This window comes from Hippopotamus amphibius, chromosome 3 (assembly GCF_030028045.1).
Source record: "Hippopotamus amphibius kiboko isolate mHipAmp2 chromosome 3, mHipAmp2.hap2, whole genome shotgun sequence".
In the NCBI taxonomy this organism is placed as follows: Eukaryota; Metazoa; Chordata; class Mammalia; order Artiodactyla; family Hippopotamidae; genus Hippopotamus; species Hippopotamus amphibius.
In genome coordinates, this window is record NC_080188.1 from 26,862,190 (window position 1) to 26,880,282 (window position 18,093).

The 18,093-nt window shown below is 37.2% G+C and overlaps 1 protein-coding gene across 9 annotated transcripts in view; it reads right to left on the reverse strand.

The window, feature by feature from the left end:
* Positions 1-18,093, reverse strand: part of FRYL (FRY like transcription coactivator) — a 242,165-nt gene that overhangs the window by 199,891 nt on the left and 24,181 nt on the right. The window contains exon 2 of one of the 9 annotated variants that reach the window (XM_057725523.1): positions 3,860-4,037. The exons of the other annotated variants lie outside the window; for them this stretch is intronic. The gene's annotated coding sequence lies outside the window, so the exon portion shown is untranslated. The remainder of the gene's footprint in view (positions 1-3,859; positions 4,038-18,093) is intronic. 9 annotated transcript variants of the gene reach the window in all.

An 18,093-nucleotide genomic window follows, 5' to 3' on the forward strand; every position in this document is an offset into this window, starting at 1 on the left:
GTAAGAATGTGAAGAAAAAAGAATTAAAGGAAGATAAAACCTTTGAAAGAAAATGATTGATAGTGGGACCTTATTCTAACTCCACAATTCAAAAAAAGTAACCTAAAAATATCTCTACTGGATAGGTTAGGAAAGAAAAGTTATCCTCAAAAAAACAAACATCTATCAATTTGTTCATTACACTGATAAAGTGTTAGGTGTATGAAAGCAGCAAAAAAACCTTATAAATCTGGGAATTCCCTGGGGGTTCCGTGGGTAGGACTCCATGCTCCCAATGCAGGGGGCCCAGGTTCAATCCCTGGTCAGGGAACTAGATCCCACATGCCGCCAACTAAAGATCCTGCAGGCGCAACAAAGATCCTGCATGCCTCAACTAAGACCCAGCATAGCCAAAATAAATAATAAAATAAAATAAATAAATATTTTTTTTTAAAAACCTTATAAATCATTTAGTTAATTTACTCATTTCACAGATGAGAAAACCAAGGGCTACTAGGACTAATTAACTTGCATTCAAGAACACTATGCAATTAAGGATTAGAATTAGAGCTAAAATGTACCCTGTTCTTCACTCAACCTCCCTGCCTTGCATCATCTAACGCCATGGTTTCCATTTGATGACTTAACCTCTTTACAATGCCAAATGTCATTGTACATTTTTATTCATAAATAGCAGGCATTTGGTAACTATTTGTTGACTGACACTCAAAATGAGTCTTCAATATTTCACATCAATAATTTTATCTTAAAGGTTTCCCACTTCAGCAACTTGTTCTGCTCAATTTTACTCCTCTGCACCTCTCTTCCCCCAAATGTGTTTTGTGTAAATCTCAGAGATGTTCAAAAACATCCTGGCTAACTAGCACCTACGCTTCCAAAAATCTTAGAATACGAAAAGGGACACACAGTGCCGTGCTATAAAAAGAAGAGCTGGCATTACACACCCCTCTTATCAACTCTATACACGTGCACACAATTTATAGTTGCTAGGAAGAGGATGTTCTTGACCCAATGGACTCAAAATACCTAAATAGGTAGGAAAAAAGAGCAGCAGGAAGAACTACCTCAGCCTTATAATAAGAGAATATGGACTACAGACCTAAAGTTGGAATCTGGGGCTCTGGCAAAATGAAAACAGAACCAATAACAAATCATAAAATACTAACATTTACAATTCACTTACCATGCAAGTTCCAGTTCAGCACTGAAATTACTCTTTATTTTCACAGCTTTTTTATTCCTTAATTGCAAAATTTTACCATTCCATAAAACAGTTTTCTTCCCAAATCAAACCACTTTTAGTAAGCCCAGGTTTATAAGTTCATTTATTGTAATAACCACTAAAAGCGGTAATTACCTATAGCAGTAAATGTATAAATATAAGTCATTATTTAAAAACACTTGGTAAAATACCTAGGAATAAATCTGCCTAAGGAGGCAAAAGACCTGTATGCAGAAAACTAGAAGACACTGATGAAAGAAATCAAAGACGATACAAATAGATGGAGAGACATACTATGTTCGTGGATTGGAAGAATCAACATTGTGAAAATGACTATCCTGCCCAAAGCAATTTACAGACTCAACGCAATCCCTATCAAATTACCAACAGCATTTTTCACAGAACTAGAACAAGAAATCTTACGATTTGTATGGAAACACAAAAGACCCCGAATAGCCAAAGCAATCTTGAGAAGGAAAGACAGAGTTGGTGGAATCAGGCTTCCTGACTTCAAACTATACTACAAGGCCACAGTGATCAAGACAGTATGGTACTGGCACAAAAAAAGAAAGGAAGATCAATGGAATAGAATAGAGAACTCAGAGGTAAACCCAAGCACATATGGGTACCTTATCTTTGACAAAGGAAGCAAGAATATACAATGGAAAAAAGACAGCCTCTTCAATAAGTGGTGCTGGGAAAATTGGACAGCAACATGTAAAAGAATGAAATTAGAACACTTCCTAACACCATACACAAAAATAAACTCCAAATGGATTAAAGACCTACATGTAAGGCCAGACACTATAAAACTCTTAGAGGAAAACATAGGCAGAACACTCTATGACATACATCAAAGCAAGATCCTTTTTGACCCACCTCCTAGAATCATGGACATAAAATCAAGAATAAACAAATGGGACCTCATGAAACTTAAAAGCTTTTGCACAGAGAAAGAAACCATAAACAAGACAAAAAGACCAACCCTCAGAATGGGAGAAGATACTTGCCAACGAAGCAACAGACAAAGGATTCATCCCCAAAGTATACAAGCAGCTCATGTAGCTTAATAGCAAAAAAGCAAATAACCCAATCCACAAATGGGCAGAAGACCTAAATAGACATTTCTCCAAAGAAGACATGCAGATGGCCAACAAACACATGAAAAGATGCTCAGCATCACTTATCATTAGAGAAATGCAAGTCAAAGCCACAATGAGGTATCACCTCACACCAGTCAGAATGGTCATCATCAAAAAATTTAGAAACAATAAATGCTGGAGAGGGTGTGGAGAAAAGGGAACTCTCCTGCACTGTTGGTGGGAATGTAAGTTGGTACAGCCACTATGGAAAACAGTTTGGAGGTTCCTTCAAAAACTAAAAACAGAACTACCATAGATCCAGTAATCCCACTACTGGGCATATACCCAGAGAAAACCATAATCCAAAAAGAAACATGTACCATAATGTTTATTGCAGCACTATTTACAATAGCCAGGACATGGAAGCAACCTAAATGCCCATCAACAGATGAATGGAAAAAGAAGATGTGGCACATATATACAATGGAATATTATTCAGCCATAAAAAGGAATGAAATGGAGCTATATGTAATGAGGTGGATAGACCTGGAGTCTGTCATATAGAGTGAAGTAAGCCAGAAAGAGAAAAACAAATACTGTATGCTAACTCATATATACGGAATCTAAAAAAAAATGGTACTGATGAACCCAGTGACAGGGCAAGAATAAGGATGCAGATGTAGAGAATGGACTGGAGGACACGGGGTTGGGGAGGCGGTGGGGGGGCAAAGGGGAAGCTGGGACAAAGTGAGAGAGTAGCATAGACATAGATACACTACCAAATGTAAAATAGATAGCTAGTAGGAAGCTGCTGTATGACAAAGGGAGATCAACTTGATGATGGTGATGCCTTAGAGGGCCAGGATAGGGAGGGTGGGAGGGAGTCATGGGAGGGAGGGCATATGGGGATATATGTATAAATACAGCTGATTCACTTTGGTGTACCTCAAAACCTGGTACAAGAGTGTAAAGCAATTATATTCCAACAAAGAGCTTAAAAAACAACAACAACAAAACACTTGGAGTTAAAATCTCTAATTATGAAATAAATATAAACCATAATCTTGTGACATCAATAAGTGCCACCTGCATCACATTCAAAATGAAATTATTTATAAAATATCAATATATAATACAGAGCATGTAAAGTATATACATATAAAGGTGTTTACATATTTTTATATTTATTCCCAGCAATTATAAATTGTGTGCACATGTATAGAGTTGTTAACAGAGGTGTGTAATGCTAGCTCGTCTTTTTATAGCATGGCACTGTGTGTCCCTTTTCATATTCTAAGATTTTTTGGAAGCACAGGTGCTAGTTAGCCAGGATGTTTTTTGAACATCTCTGAGATTTACTTGAAACACTTTGGCGGGGGGGGGGTGCAGAGGAGTAAAATTGAGCAGAAAAAGTTGCTGAAGTGGGAAACCTTTTAAATAAAATATATTTATTCCATACCCAAAGAGAACGCTGCACAAAAAGGGGCAAGGCAATCCAAACTAAAATTGTTTCACAAACTTCTATTATTCTTTTTTTAGAGTACATATTACTTACCACTTAGAAAGGGTTGTTGAGGCACAGAGTTTGTAGAAAAAGACACCAAATCTGGAAAAGCTCCATCTAGAAGCTGTTTTCCATCTGAAGCTTGTACTTTATAGGCACGCAAGTGGGCACACTGGTGCAAAGCAGTAGCAATTCACCACGTGCAAAGCAGAATGTGGAATGTTAAAGGCTGAAAGACAACAAAAGAGAGAGAGAGGAAAAAGGAATATGGTTGGCTATTAGTAACAGCCATGTTTAAAACCAAAGTTGTAACATTTCAGCAGTTTCCATATAACATATATCATTATTGAAGTTAGTTTTTATACCTCAGGAATCTGGCCAAGAAGAATTAACTTATAAAACAAATCTCAACTATATAGGGAAAGCAACAATCTGGAGAGAAAAAATAAGAAAATGAGACTTGTCTTTTTTGTTTGTCTGTTTGGCTGCACTGCGTGGCTTGTGGGATCTTATTTCCCCAACCAGGGACTGAACCCTGGGCCACAGCAGTGAAAGCTCCAAGTCTTAACCACTGAACTGCCAGGGAATTCCCAGAATTTGTCTTTTAAAGGTTTTAATTTAAATTTTTTTTGCCACCCATAACATCTTTCTCAAGTATATTATGAATTCCCTCACCATCTAAACAAAATTAGCCGTTTCTTGATGACTCAGGGGTCATCATCATAAGAGTTCTTCCATAGTACTCGAGGATACATACATTACGGGATTTGAGGTAATGACCCTAGAACTATCTTTTTTCGAAAGGTACCCCAAGGTACCCCAAGAAGTGAGCACTCTCTATTGCTGGTGGTATGTCAACATCTACAAAATCAACAATGCATTTATTCTTTGACCCAACAACTCTCCTTCTGGGACATTCTCCTTCAGATATAATTACACATTCACAAAATAAAGTGTGCAGCAAGATTATTGTAGGATTACTTGCAAAAATGAAACACTGAAAATAATCTAAGAGGACTGGTAAAATCACCTATGATACATCCATTAGAAGGAATATGATGTAGCTGTGAAAATAAATAAGGAAGCACTCTGTGTACTTCTGCACAAACATCACCAGAATATGCTAAATAAGCAAGGTACCGAAAAGCAAGGTATATGTATATATACCTTGTTATATTCTGTGTTTTTAAAAAGGGGAGGGAAAAATGGAAGAATAGCTATTCTCATTTGTTAATTTTATTAAAAAGCACTGTAAAGATACATAAGAAATTGATATAAAAGGGGGGTGGAGTTACCTATAAAGGACTGTAAGGAAACAGGGATGGAAGTGAAGATTTTTCAAAGTATCATTTTGACTTTCGAAACATGTAAATTCGCAAACAAAATAAAACTTAAAACAAGTTCCTCAAATAAGCTTAATTTTTACTCTTTCATCCTTTTTTCATAAAAACATGAGCTGTTATATGATCAGTATAACAAAGGCTACTTTCCTAGAAAGTTGAATGGCAAATTATTTCCTGTCCTTCAGAGAAAGCCTTCGCTTTCCTACTGGTAGCAATTCCACATATATTCAGTACCTACTATCTACCAGCAATACATACATCAGTGAACAAACTCAAAAAAATCCCTGCTCAAGTGACCTTAAAACTCAGTCATTACCCATTTACTCATTGTTAGTGAAGGTACAGTAAGAAAGGAATAAATATACATTGCTAGAGGAAATATAAATTTGACAACCATTCTGGAAAGCAAGTTGTCAATATATAACAAGAATCTTTAACACGTTCATAGCTATTGACCCAGTAACTACATTCCTGAGAACTCAAAATGCAGACCAAATTTTATATACAAATGTTTTTTACATTATTTATAAAGAAAAATTGTAAGAAATATAAATGTCTGAAATAGGGAAATAGTTGGCTAAATTATAGTTTACTCAGCAGATGGCATATTATGCTGCAGTTAACCTAGGAGTAACGTCTAGTTAAACATGTTAGATTAATTACAAATACTTCTTCCCACTTCATCTCCGAGCTGCTCTGAAATAATTGTAAAATTTGAAAAATTAATAAAAAATAACACAAAAGTCAAAGAAAACAGGATAGATATTGTCTGGTAGGATAAAATTAAAATACAACTTAAAAAAACATGGCGTGCTGGGGGGGGCCTTCCCTGCTGGTGCAGTGGTTAAGAATCTGCCTGCCAGTGTAGGGGACACGGGTTTGATCCCTGGGCCAAAAGATCCCACATGCCACGGAGCAACAAAGCCCGTGTGCCACAACTACTGAGCCTGTGCTCTAGAGCCCAGAAGCCACAACTACTGAGCCCATGTGCTACAACTATTGAAGCTTGGGCACCTAGAGCCCATGCTCCACAACAAGAGAAGCCACTGCCCTGAGAAGTCCGCGCAGCGCAACGAAGAGTAGCTCCCACTCTCCACAACTAGAGAAAGCCCGAGCAGCAGCAATGAAGACCCAACATAGCTAATAAATAAATAAATAAATAAATAATTTTTTTTTAAAATGGGGAAATGCTGTTAAACAGCAAAAAAAGGCAGGACTCAAAATCATATATAATTGTAGCCATATTTTAAAAATTACATTAAAACATGAGAAAAAACCCACTCAATATTATTTCTAACTAGTGATTTAAAATAAATGATTTTTTTCTTTTATGCTTTTCTGTATTTCCCAAAATATCTACAAAGGGCATTTATTACTGTTATAGTCAGAAAAATAAAATCAGTTTAAAAACATATATAGCCACTAGGATGGCTATAATCAAAAGGACAGATTACAACGAGTGCTGGCAAGTGTATGGCTAGAAGCCTCACACACTGCTGGTAGGAATATAAAATAGTACAGCCACTTGTGAAAACAGTCTGGCAGTTTCTCAAAAGTTAAACATGACCCAACTATTCCTCTCCCAGGTATACAGCAAGAGAAATGAAAAAATACATCCATGTAAAAATACGTGCACAATAGCATTATTTGTGATAACCAATACACTACAGAAACCATCATAATAGCATTATTTGTAATAACCAAAAAGGCAGAAACAATACAAATATCAACTGATGAATGGATAAATAAAATGTGGTATATCCATCCAATGGATTCTGCCATATAAAATACTGATACATGCTACAACATAGATGAATCTGAAACAAATTATGCTAAGGGAAAGAAGCCAGTCACAAAAGGCTACATATTACATTATTCCATTTACATGAATAGACAAATCTATACAGTATATAGAGAAAATAGATTAGTAGTCGACTCCTAACAGCAGGGAGGAGATGGGGAACTAATGGATACAGGATTTCTTTGGGGGATGATGAAAATATTCTAAAATCACTTGTGGTGATGGTTGCACGATTCTGTCAATATACAAAAACCTCAAATTGTACACTATAAATTGGTGACTTGCATGGTATGTGAATCATACCTCAGTAAAGCTACTATATTAAAAAATATACACAGGGACTTCCCTATGGTCCAGTGGTTAAGACTCTGAGTTCCCAATGCAGGGGTCCCAGGTTCGATCCCTGATCAGGGACTAGATCCCACATGCTGCAATCAAAACCCAGCTTGGCCAAATAAACTTTTTTTAATAAGTAAATAAAAAATATATACATACAGTCTATAACTTCTTCACCACAAAGCAATATTTCACATATTATTCCTTATTGCCATGCCACAGTACATAATGGGAAAAGCATTAGATTCAAGATAAAACCAGACTCTTGCCAATCCTAAAACCACAGACAAACCACAACTCCCAAGTTTCAATTTCCTGTTTGGGGGAATGGGAAGTCTTCTCCGGTACACCATCTCATTTTTCTCCCAACAATTGAGTTCCGTGCCTACTAAGAGTAAATTATCTTGTATTTGTCCCAAAATCTGTTTATGCCAGTTGTATTCACTATAATTATATAATTTAGTTAAATGTTATATCAAAAACATGAGTGTGAAAAGAAAATGCTTTGTCTCTGAAAATTAAGCTGTATGATTTGAAAAAAGCAAGTCACTTTTAAAATATCCTAGAGAGAAGGCCTCAGCTATACGTCAAAAGATTGATGACATACGAGCATTTATACACTTATCAACTATAAAATATTTAAGGCATGTATCTTTCCTGTGATTCTTCATTTTAAACAAATTTTCTGTTTAATCATCCCAACTACTGGCTGATCATACAATCAATATTGCATAAGAGAGATTCTACTCCATGTAAGTTATTTGTGTAAAAGCCTAACAGAAGTATACTATTGTTACTTACTCTATCTCACACTCTGAAGACTGACAGTTGACCCTACTGAGCTGTCTCTTAGAGAGATTGAAATTTTTCTATCTTCAAGTTCCCAGGCCCACCAACGTCCTGTATTCTCTACAGATACCCTCATCTCTTAAACTGAAAGAAGATATCCAATGTAAACTCTTCAAATTCAGTTCAAAGCTGCTAAACTCCCACTTCCTGTGCTCTTGGACTCTCTCAATCCTCCCTTTACAAAGCCATACCTACATCTGTCCTATACTCAGATGACCATTAAGGAAAAAACAAAAAACAAAAAAACAAAGTCTTACTTATACTCATGTACCATAGACTTCTCTTTATTTCCTCTTACTACACATTTGGGCCTCTACTTTCTGATCTCTCAACTCTTCAAGTCAGTCATTTACACCCTGACCCTAACCACTGCAATCCTAAAATACTCTTGCTTAAAAAAAATTCTAAGTGGTCTCTGACCGTCCTTCTCTCACTCCTCTGATGCACCTCCAATACTGCTGCCAAGTGCATCTTTCAAATGCACAACTCCCTGCCTTGATCACAAATGATCACAAAACTCCCTGCCTTGGTAATTCAGTAATACTCCCAATGCCTACAGAATAAAGTCCAGAAATTCCTGAGCCTCAGAGTCAAGGCCCTCACGGAAGAGAATAAACTGCTAGCCCATCTCCCGAACGTTCTCTTGACTCGTCAGGCTGAACTCTGCTCTGTGCAAACACATCCCATTCCTTCCTACACCCAGATCTTTCTTCTATCTGGAATGACCTCCCTTTGTTTCTATGCATTAAATTCCTCTAAAATCATTTTTAAAGTAGAAAATCACTTTTTAAATCAGAGCCTTGGGTTTTGCAACTATAAGACCTTCAAGGACTTTTTATAAGGATTATAAATCATTAGAAGTATTATTTTTATTGTAAGTATGATTAAATGTAAACTTTGCACTACTGTTCAGAGCCAACAGTGAGCACTCAACAAGTGTTATTACTGTTGTTCACTCAACATGAGGGCTCAATAAATTTTTTTTTCTTCACTTTATTGAGGAAAGTGTTTTTGTTGTTGTTGTTTTGGGATTTTGTTTTTGTTTTTGTTTTGGCCACCATGTGGGGCATGCAGGATCTTACCCGCGCCCCCTGCAGTGGAAGTGCAGAGTCTTAACCACTGGACCGCCAGGGAAGTCCCTCAATAAATATTTTTTAAATCAACATGCAAAACAAAACAAAACAAAAATGTCTTTTACAGCCATACTATACTCTTTGCTCTCAAAGCAACAGTTTAAGGTCTGACACCTCTGGAAGTTAAGATAATGAAAATTTCTGATAATCAATAGGTTTCAGTTTCTGGGAATCCCACACAGATTTGTGATGTAAGAACAACAACCTACTATTTCATGATTTAGTCAAGAACAACTTGATTTATAATCACTTCACAATATATGTAAGTCATTATGCTGTACAGCTTAAAACTATACAGTGCTGCATGTCAATTATATCTCAATAAAATGGAAAGAAAAAAACCAACTGAATTCACTAATATCTACCAAAAATGAGCAGGGAAGGCAAGCCTTACCAAAATAGAGTAGTTTTATCATTTACTCTTTTTAAAAACTGTGGAAAAACACACATAACATATAATTTACCATCTTAACCACTTTTAAGTGTACAGTTCAGTGGCCCTAAGTACATTCACACTATTGTACAAACACCACCACCATCTATCTCCAGAACTCTTTTCATCTTGCAAAACTGAAACTCTGTACTCACTTGATAATTCTTCTTCCGCCCCCTCCTCCCAGGCCCTGGCAACAAGCATTCTACTTTCTGTTTATATGAGTAGGCCAACTCTAGGTACCTTATTTAAGTGGAATCATACAGTATTTGTCCTTTTGTGACTGGCTTATTTCACTAAACATGAGGCCCCTTCAAGGTTCATTTGTGTTATTTACTTTCTCAATAAGAACTTCAAAACCACACAAAGAATATGGTTTAAACATACTCTAAACTCATGGTTTTAACACACTATATTATATGGCACTAGACTACAGATTTGGATGACTTCAAACAACAGAAAGAAAGGGAAAGTAGAATAACATGTACTCAATCTGGTATGACACCAGGTATCAAGCTAGGTGCATTTCACATACAATTAAGTCCACATAACTCTAAACAGGTAAGTTATTATTATTCCCAGTTGGGAAATGAGAAAAAGGAGATTCAGGGGACCTCCCATGTCACTGCCCTACTTCCATTTTGTTTTCATCATAGAATTTGTCACTGACATACATACATATGTACATACATTTATTTCCTTATGTGCAAATTATATATAGGCCAAAAAAAAAGCTGAGAATTACATTTAGGCAACAAAGTTGTATCTATAATACAACATAGCTTAGAACCTGAACATTTTATAATCGCTAGCTTTTCTGAGATGCTTGTCCATAGGTACATGTCCTAGATACTCAGAAGTCAGGAGACTTTATTACTGCCAAAGATATATTTAGAATTTTTTTTTTTTTGAGCAGGTATGGGAGGTGGCGGGGGGCATTGGAAGACAGAAGTAAAGGATAAAATTCCAACTGAAAAGTCCAGGGGTTCAAGAAGGCTGGTCTCCAGTAAGCCCAAATCTACTATTATAACATCCTCATCTTCTATGAATTTTGTGGTTTTAAATCAAACGTCACCTGAGGACTTTTCTACCAAGCATGAATTTACAACGGGAGGGGAGATCCTAGTTTGTGATGGATGGTCTACTTACCCCTTGAATATATTCTCACTATCATATTAGCTATATTTACAGTACTATGGAGTTCCTTCTGCTTCAGAATGAAAAATATTTCCACCACCTTGTATTACCACATTTTCTCCCTTAAAGTTAGTTAAAACTTATTACATTTCAAAAATTAAGAACTAGATACCTAACTTCTAGATTTCTTAAACTACATTTTTTCATAATTTAAATGACAAATATCTCCACAATTAGAGAAGAATTTTAAATGTTCTGAAGAGAAATGAAAAAATGTTAAGGTCTCCCACTAAATAAATTCCCACTTGTAACAAAAGTCTGCATTTCCCATTAGCTTACGGTTTCCATAAAATAATTTCTTCTGATCACAGTATGAAAAATGTTACTCACAAAAGGAGTACTGTGTTCACAAAATAATTTTATCTTCTCTGATGTTACAAGAAGTCAGTGGTTTCCTTTCTGTGGTAAACAATGGGCCTTGGGAAACATGTTCCCTGTTAAATGTCTTTCACATTTTTTTAAATACACAATTGGTTCAACTTCCTAATAATCATCATTTACCAGAAATGTGAAAGATAAAAATCTAACAAGATACACAATAAGACTAAGCAAGCCAAAAGGAGGTAAACAAAAGAAACTTACAAAGGCTCCCTGAAGAGGGTGGGGTGGAGGAAACTTCCAACCCAACCCCAACCACCTCCCAACTACTTTTTAAAATGGAGACCATCCATGTCGAACATCAATGTCGAGGTGACAAATATCTCCCATCTCTTTTCTCCATTCCTAAGGGATCATGCCAATTAGCATACAAACATACCATAATGATCACTCACCTTAAAAAGAATAAAAGGGGGGAGCCCTCCTCAACCACAAAACCCCTGCCACGACTGCCCTGTTTCTCTGTTCCCCTTTTTAATAAAAAGTCCTCCAGACGACTGTCTCTACTCAGTATTTCACTAGCTCCCCTTCTTCATCCCATTCGCTCCCCTCTTCTATCAATAGGACCGCTGGCCAGTCACTGATGACCTCTACACTTCATGAAATCCAAAGGGCAATCATCAGTCCTCATCGTAGCGGACTCAACAGCAGCATCCTCTCCCTTCTTGTTAAACGCCTTCTTCACTTGGATGGCCAGATGCCACACTCTCCTGGTTCTCTTCCTCCTCCTCAAGAGCTGCTTTTCCCCTGCCTCTTTCTCAACTCAAAATGCTGGCGAGCCCAGGGCCAGTCCTCGCCCCTTTTCTCCACTGACATTTACCTCTAGACTTTATCCAGGCTAAAGGCCTTAAATTCACATCTGGAATTTGTCAGCATATAGATGTTATCTATAGCCCAGACCTCTCTCTACTGGGCACGAACCTTGCAAGTTCAAATACCTGTCTGCATATCTAATGGGATATCAAACACAACACTTAATACAGCCCCATAAATCTTTGCCTACTCCCAGAATTGCACTTCCGTAAATGACACCACCATTCTTCTAGTTGCTCAGGCCAGAAATCTGGCAGTCACTTTTATTCCTTTCTTCACCTCACACCCTCACATTTAATCCACCAGCAAGTTCTGTCAACCCTACTTTCAAAATACTTTCCTAGGTGGCACAGTGGTTAAGAATCCGCCTGCCAATGCAGGGGACACGGATTCGATCCCTGCTCCAGGAAGATCCCACATGCTGCGGAGCAACTAAGCCCATGTGCCACAACTACTGAGCCCATGTGCTGCAACTACTGAAGCCCACGCACCTAGAGCCCCTGCTCCGCAACAAGAGAAGCCATGGCAATGAGGAGCCCACGCACCACAACAAAGAGTAGCCCCCGATCGCCGCAACTAGAGAAAGCCTGCGTGCAGCAACGAAGACCCAACACAGCCAAGAAATAAACAAACAGAATACTGTCTGCCTTAAATCTGGCCACTTCTCTCTCACCCACTGCTACCACCTAGTCACAGCCATCAGCATCTCTTGCCCAAACAATTCAAGCAGTCTCTTAACTGATATAACTGATACTCCTGCATCTATTCACCATTTAATTCTCCAAATAGTCACCAGAGTGATCTTTTTAGAATATAAATTTATTCACTTGCACTCAGAAATCCTCCACTGGTTTCCCATCAAATGCAGAAAAATATCCCATGGTCTCCCCAACACTTCCTTTCCTCTAGTCTAGCTACACCAGCTTTCCTGCTATTCTTCAAGTTCAAGAAGCTTATTCCCACATCAGGGGCTATGCACTTGCTAATTCCTCTGCCTGGAAAGTTCCTTCCCTTGAGTATAACTTGCTCCCTCCCTTTCTTCAGATAACTACAAATGGTCCTATAAAGAGGCCTTCCCCACCACACTATCTGAAATAACCGACACCTATCTCACTCTAGACAAACAATTTTTCATCACAGTTTATCATCCACTATTTGTTTCCTGTTTGCCTACATGACTAAAAAGCAAGCTCCAGGAAGGCAGAGACTGGTAACAATAAGCATTTGTTGATTAAATAAAGGATGTCAAAGATAATACATGATGTGCACTGTAAAAAATGTATGTATAGAGAGACTTTCAAACATTTTATTGAACAAAATGAATATTAACTGCTTTATAAGGTTTCATTTTACAGTCTTTAGAGGAGATAAGAGTAGCACAGAATGACAGAGGAAGAGGTAAACTTCTTTTCTTCAGCACATAAACCAATATATTTGCATACCCTACCTTACCTTATATACATTTTGAGATGTAACCCAATGTTCCCAGGAAGTAACAGGGTTTTTTTATTTGTTTTGTTTTATAAAATTATTTGTCATATTACAATATGAATCATTAGAGGTACCTTTAGGTAAAAGCTATCAAATGTTACAGGGTATGCATCTGTCAGCAATGTAGCTTTCTTTTTGGTAGGGCTGGTTTACCTGAATCAACCACATTGCTAAAATCATATAAAGACTGAATTAACTACACACTTTAAAAGCAACATATACATTACACAGGGAGAAGCACAGCCATATATGAAAAGTTGACCAAGGCATAAGATTTTAGGGTCCTTGAAACTGAAAACACGTAAGGATAACAGGTTTTAAACTGCTTTTCTTCTTGTTAAAGACCTAAATCAACCTACATGCAAACAATTAGCTTAAAAGGAGGAACAATACTTAGAGGATAACCTAGGAATACATATTTGACTAGCTCCCTGTTCCAATAGCCTCTGAGACAACTAAATCAACATAAAAGGGAAAACTCAAGCAACATTAGAAATTAAAAAGGGTTATCACCCCACCCCTGAAATTTTGAGCTGCCACAAAGATACTTTAAGGTAAGAACAATGGGAAAGGAGACGCAATCTGCCCTCACGTCAGCCATTACGGACTGTGCTCTGAGAACCAGCTTATAAGCCCCTTCACGGAGATGCACCCCAGGAGATAATGCTCAGTCCCCCACTCCTTCAGATCCACTGGGCCAAATACTAACTGCAACCTTCAACGGACTGTGACTCTCCTTTAAGAGAAGGATGAGACAGAATAAAATCTCCTGCCAGGCTGTGACGGAGCCCGTACTATGAATCAACACAGAATAGCGCGTATACAAAAAAAATCACCAGTATTAAGAAAAGAATTGGCAGACACAGGACTGATCAAAATGTTCTGAATTCCAAGGATATTGATCTTGGCAGAATTCTAAACAAAGGGGTGAAAGGTGAAACCACTTGCTTTTCTAAGATATGCACTCTTTTGGGGGAATGGAGTGGTAATCAGGCTTACCAAAGGAATGTCTACAATCAGGGTTAGGGACCTGGGAAGACTCCTTTTCTCAAAAAACAACAAATCAACCAATAAATAATAATAATAATAATAATGATATAGAGGATATTAACAATATTACCCACTTTCCCTCTCCTTCTAGGCTTTCCTTCTCCCTCTTGCAGTCTGGCATGGTCATGTGATTTGTGCTGGTCAATGAAATGTGAGTAGAATTGATATATAATTCCAATGGAAGTATTTAACTGTTGGCACTGGGCTCTGTACCTCTCCTTCCCACTGTCTATGTAATTATGGAGGCAGGTGTTGATATGGAAGTGCATTGCCAAACCTGTAGAGAGAAGACAACTTGCCTAAAAGTCATGGACTTGACATGAATGATAAATTTTTGCATTTTAAGCACTAATAATTTGAGGATTGTTTTCACTACAGCATAAGCTAACCTAAATTGAATATTTTTAAATTCTAATTTTAATTTAATTTATTTTATTTTAATTGATTTTAATTAAAATTTGGAAAATCCAGAAAATGAGACAAGGGGAAAGATATTTCAGAGACAGACAGAAAAACATACAAACACGACAGCATAATGAGAAATGGTTTATAAACACAGAAACAGCATTTTAGTGGAATATCCCTTCAAAAATCAATAATTTCATCTTAATTTAAAAATCTTTAAGAATAGTAGGCTATCCCAAGATAGCTTCCTCCACAAGAGGGCAGACAGCAGTATCAAGCAGTATCAGCAGCATTTCGTTCTGTGGAACTGAAAACCACAGCCACAGAAAGGCAGAGAAAATGAAAAGGCAGAGGACTTTGTACCAGATGAAGGGACAAGATAAAACCCCAGAAAAACAACTAAATGAAGTGGAGATAGGCAACCTTCCAGAAAAAGAATTCAGAATAATGATAGTGAAGATGATCCATGACTTTGAAAAAAGACTGGATGCAAAGACTGAAAAGATGCAAGAAGAGTTTACCAAAGACCTAGAAGACTTAAAGAACAAACAAACAGAGATAAGCAATACAGTAACTGAAGTGAAGACTAGCAGGCTATCTCTGGAAGAATGCAAAAGAAACTGATAACACTGGTTGCCTCCAGGAAAGGAAACTTTACAGTAATAGAAAGAGTGAGGAGAGACTTCTGGTTTTTATTCTGGCATGAAAGAAACTTAGAAGTCACCACCCCGTCTTAAAAAAGTAAAAAGATAAACATTGAAAAAGCAACAACTCTTCTTAGATTCATAAGAGAAGTGAGGTCACCACTTCTCTTACGAAGTAGAGGGCAAACCACTACTCCCAAAATTGGAGACAGGCAGATGCAGAGAATCACAATTTATGGGAACAGAAACCCATGAGCAGAAGCTTTCATGGGAACCAGTGCCAGGGTAAGAAAACATGAACTTTAATTAAAAGTTACAATTTGCTACAGGCTCAGTGTGGACAACTCTGAGAGTGAAAAACTCCAACCGGACCAACGGCAGGGGAGCTCCATACTTGTGTGAGTTTTATCTCCAAGAGCTCCACCTGGTTCTCATAGTGAATATCAAAGAAAACTCCCTCAGGTTTCTGGCATGGGGAGGGGAAAAAATATTCTGAAATACTCCAAAGCATTCTGTTCTTCTTAATGAAGTCTGGCCTCAGGAGAAACTAAGAAACATTTACCAGCACCTACCTGACCTAGGAGAAAGGAAATACCCAACTCCAGCTCCCTCCGGCCATCCTGGGCCAACTAAGGTGGGGAAAAAACTGAGAAGCACTTGTGAAATTCACAGTCGGGAGGCATGGGCTGACTGAAAGGCTGCAATCTGGTCATGGGATTCTAGCACACCCCCACACCCAGCCCCCCACTCCACACCTCACCACCACATTTAAATGAAAGCTCATTTAAATCAGTCTCTTTTACTTGGTACTGAAAGTCCATGTCCAGCTACCAAGAAAACATTACAAGGCATACTGAAAGGAAAACAATACAAAACAAAAACAGTTTGAAGAGACAGAGCAAGCATCATAACCAAACGTAGATATGGCAGGGTGTTGGAGTTACAAGACTGGGAATTCTAAACAACCACGATTAATACGCTATCTAATGGATAAAGGAGAAAGAAAGCATGCAAGAAAAGATGGGCAATGGAAGCAGAGAGATGGAAATTCTAAGAATCAAAAAGAAATACGAGTGATCAAAAACACTGTAAGTGAAATAAAGAGAGCCAGTGATGGGCTAAAGAAGGAATCTCTGAGCTTGAGGATATATCAATAGAAACCTGAAAAGAAAGAGAATCTGAAAAGCAAAGAGAAAAAAGACTGAAAAAAAAGAACAGAATAACAGAATATCCAAGAACTGGATATTCTGTGACAACTGCAAAAGATCTAACATACATGTAATAAGAATAGGATAAGAAAGACAGAAAGAAACAGAAGAAATATTTGAAACAATAATGATCAAGCATTTCCCCAAATTAATAGCAGATACCAAAACCACAGATCCAAGAAGATCAGAAAACACCAAGCAGGGTAAATGCCAAAACAAACAAACAAAAGAAAAAACCACACCCAGGATATCATGTTCAAAATCAAAGATAAATAAAAAATCCTGAAAGAAGCCAGAGGAGGAAAAACTAAACCTTACCTATAGAGGAAAAAAGTACACCCACCTTCTTCCAAGAAACCATGCAGGCAAGAAGAAAGAGGAGTGAAACATTTCAAATGCTGACAGAAAATAAAAAACAGAAAAAAAAAAAAACCAAACTGAGAATTCTGTACCCTGCAAAGTTACTCTTCAACAGTGAAAGAGAATAAAGACATTCTCAAACAAAAGTTGAGACAATTTGTTGCCGTAGACCTGCCTTGTAAGAAATGTTAAAAAAAGTTCTTAAGAGAGAGGAAAATGATACAGGTCAGAAACTCAGATCTACATAAAGAAAGGAAGAAGCATCGAAGAAATAATAAGAGGATGTAAAATACAAACTTTTACAGTTTTTAGTCTTAATTGATCTAACAGACAATTTGTTCAAAATAATAATAGCAACAATGTATTCAATCATGTAGGCCTATAAATGAAATGATGGGCAGCACTGGTATAAGGGAAGGGAAGGAAGAATTAGATTTATTTTATTAAAAGGCACTCACTCTACTCATGAAGCAGTATAGTATTAATTGAAAGTGGACTTGGATTAGTTGTAAATACATATTGGAAACTATAGGGCAAAGACTAAAAAACAGTTTAAAAAGAAGTATAATTGATATGCTAACAAAAAGGAGAGAAAACAGAATTAGATGAAATACTCAAATTAAACCATAAAAGGCAGAAAAAGATTGGAAGGAAAAAAAAAGAAACAAAGAACAAGGGCAAAAAATATAAAACAAATATGATAGAAATTAATCCAGTTGTATCAATAATCACTTTGAACATCAGTGGTCTAAATGAATCAATTAAAAAGACAGAGATTGTCAAAGTAGATCAAAAACCAAGACCCAACTATATTATCTACCAGAATCCACTTTAAATACAAAGA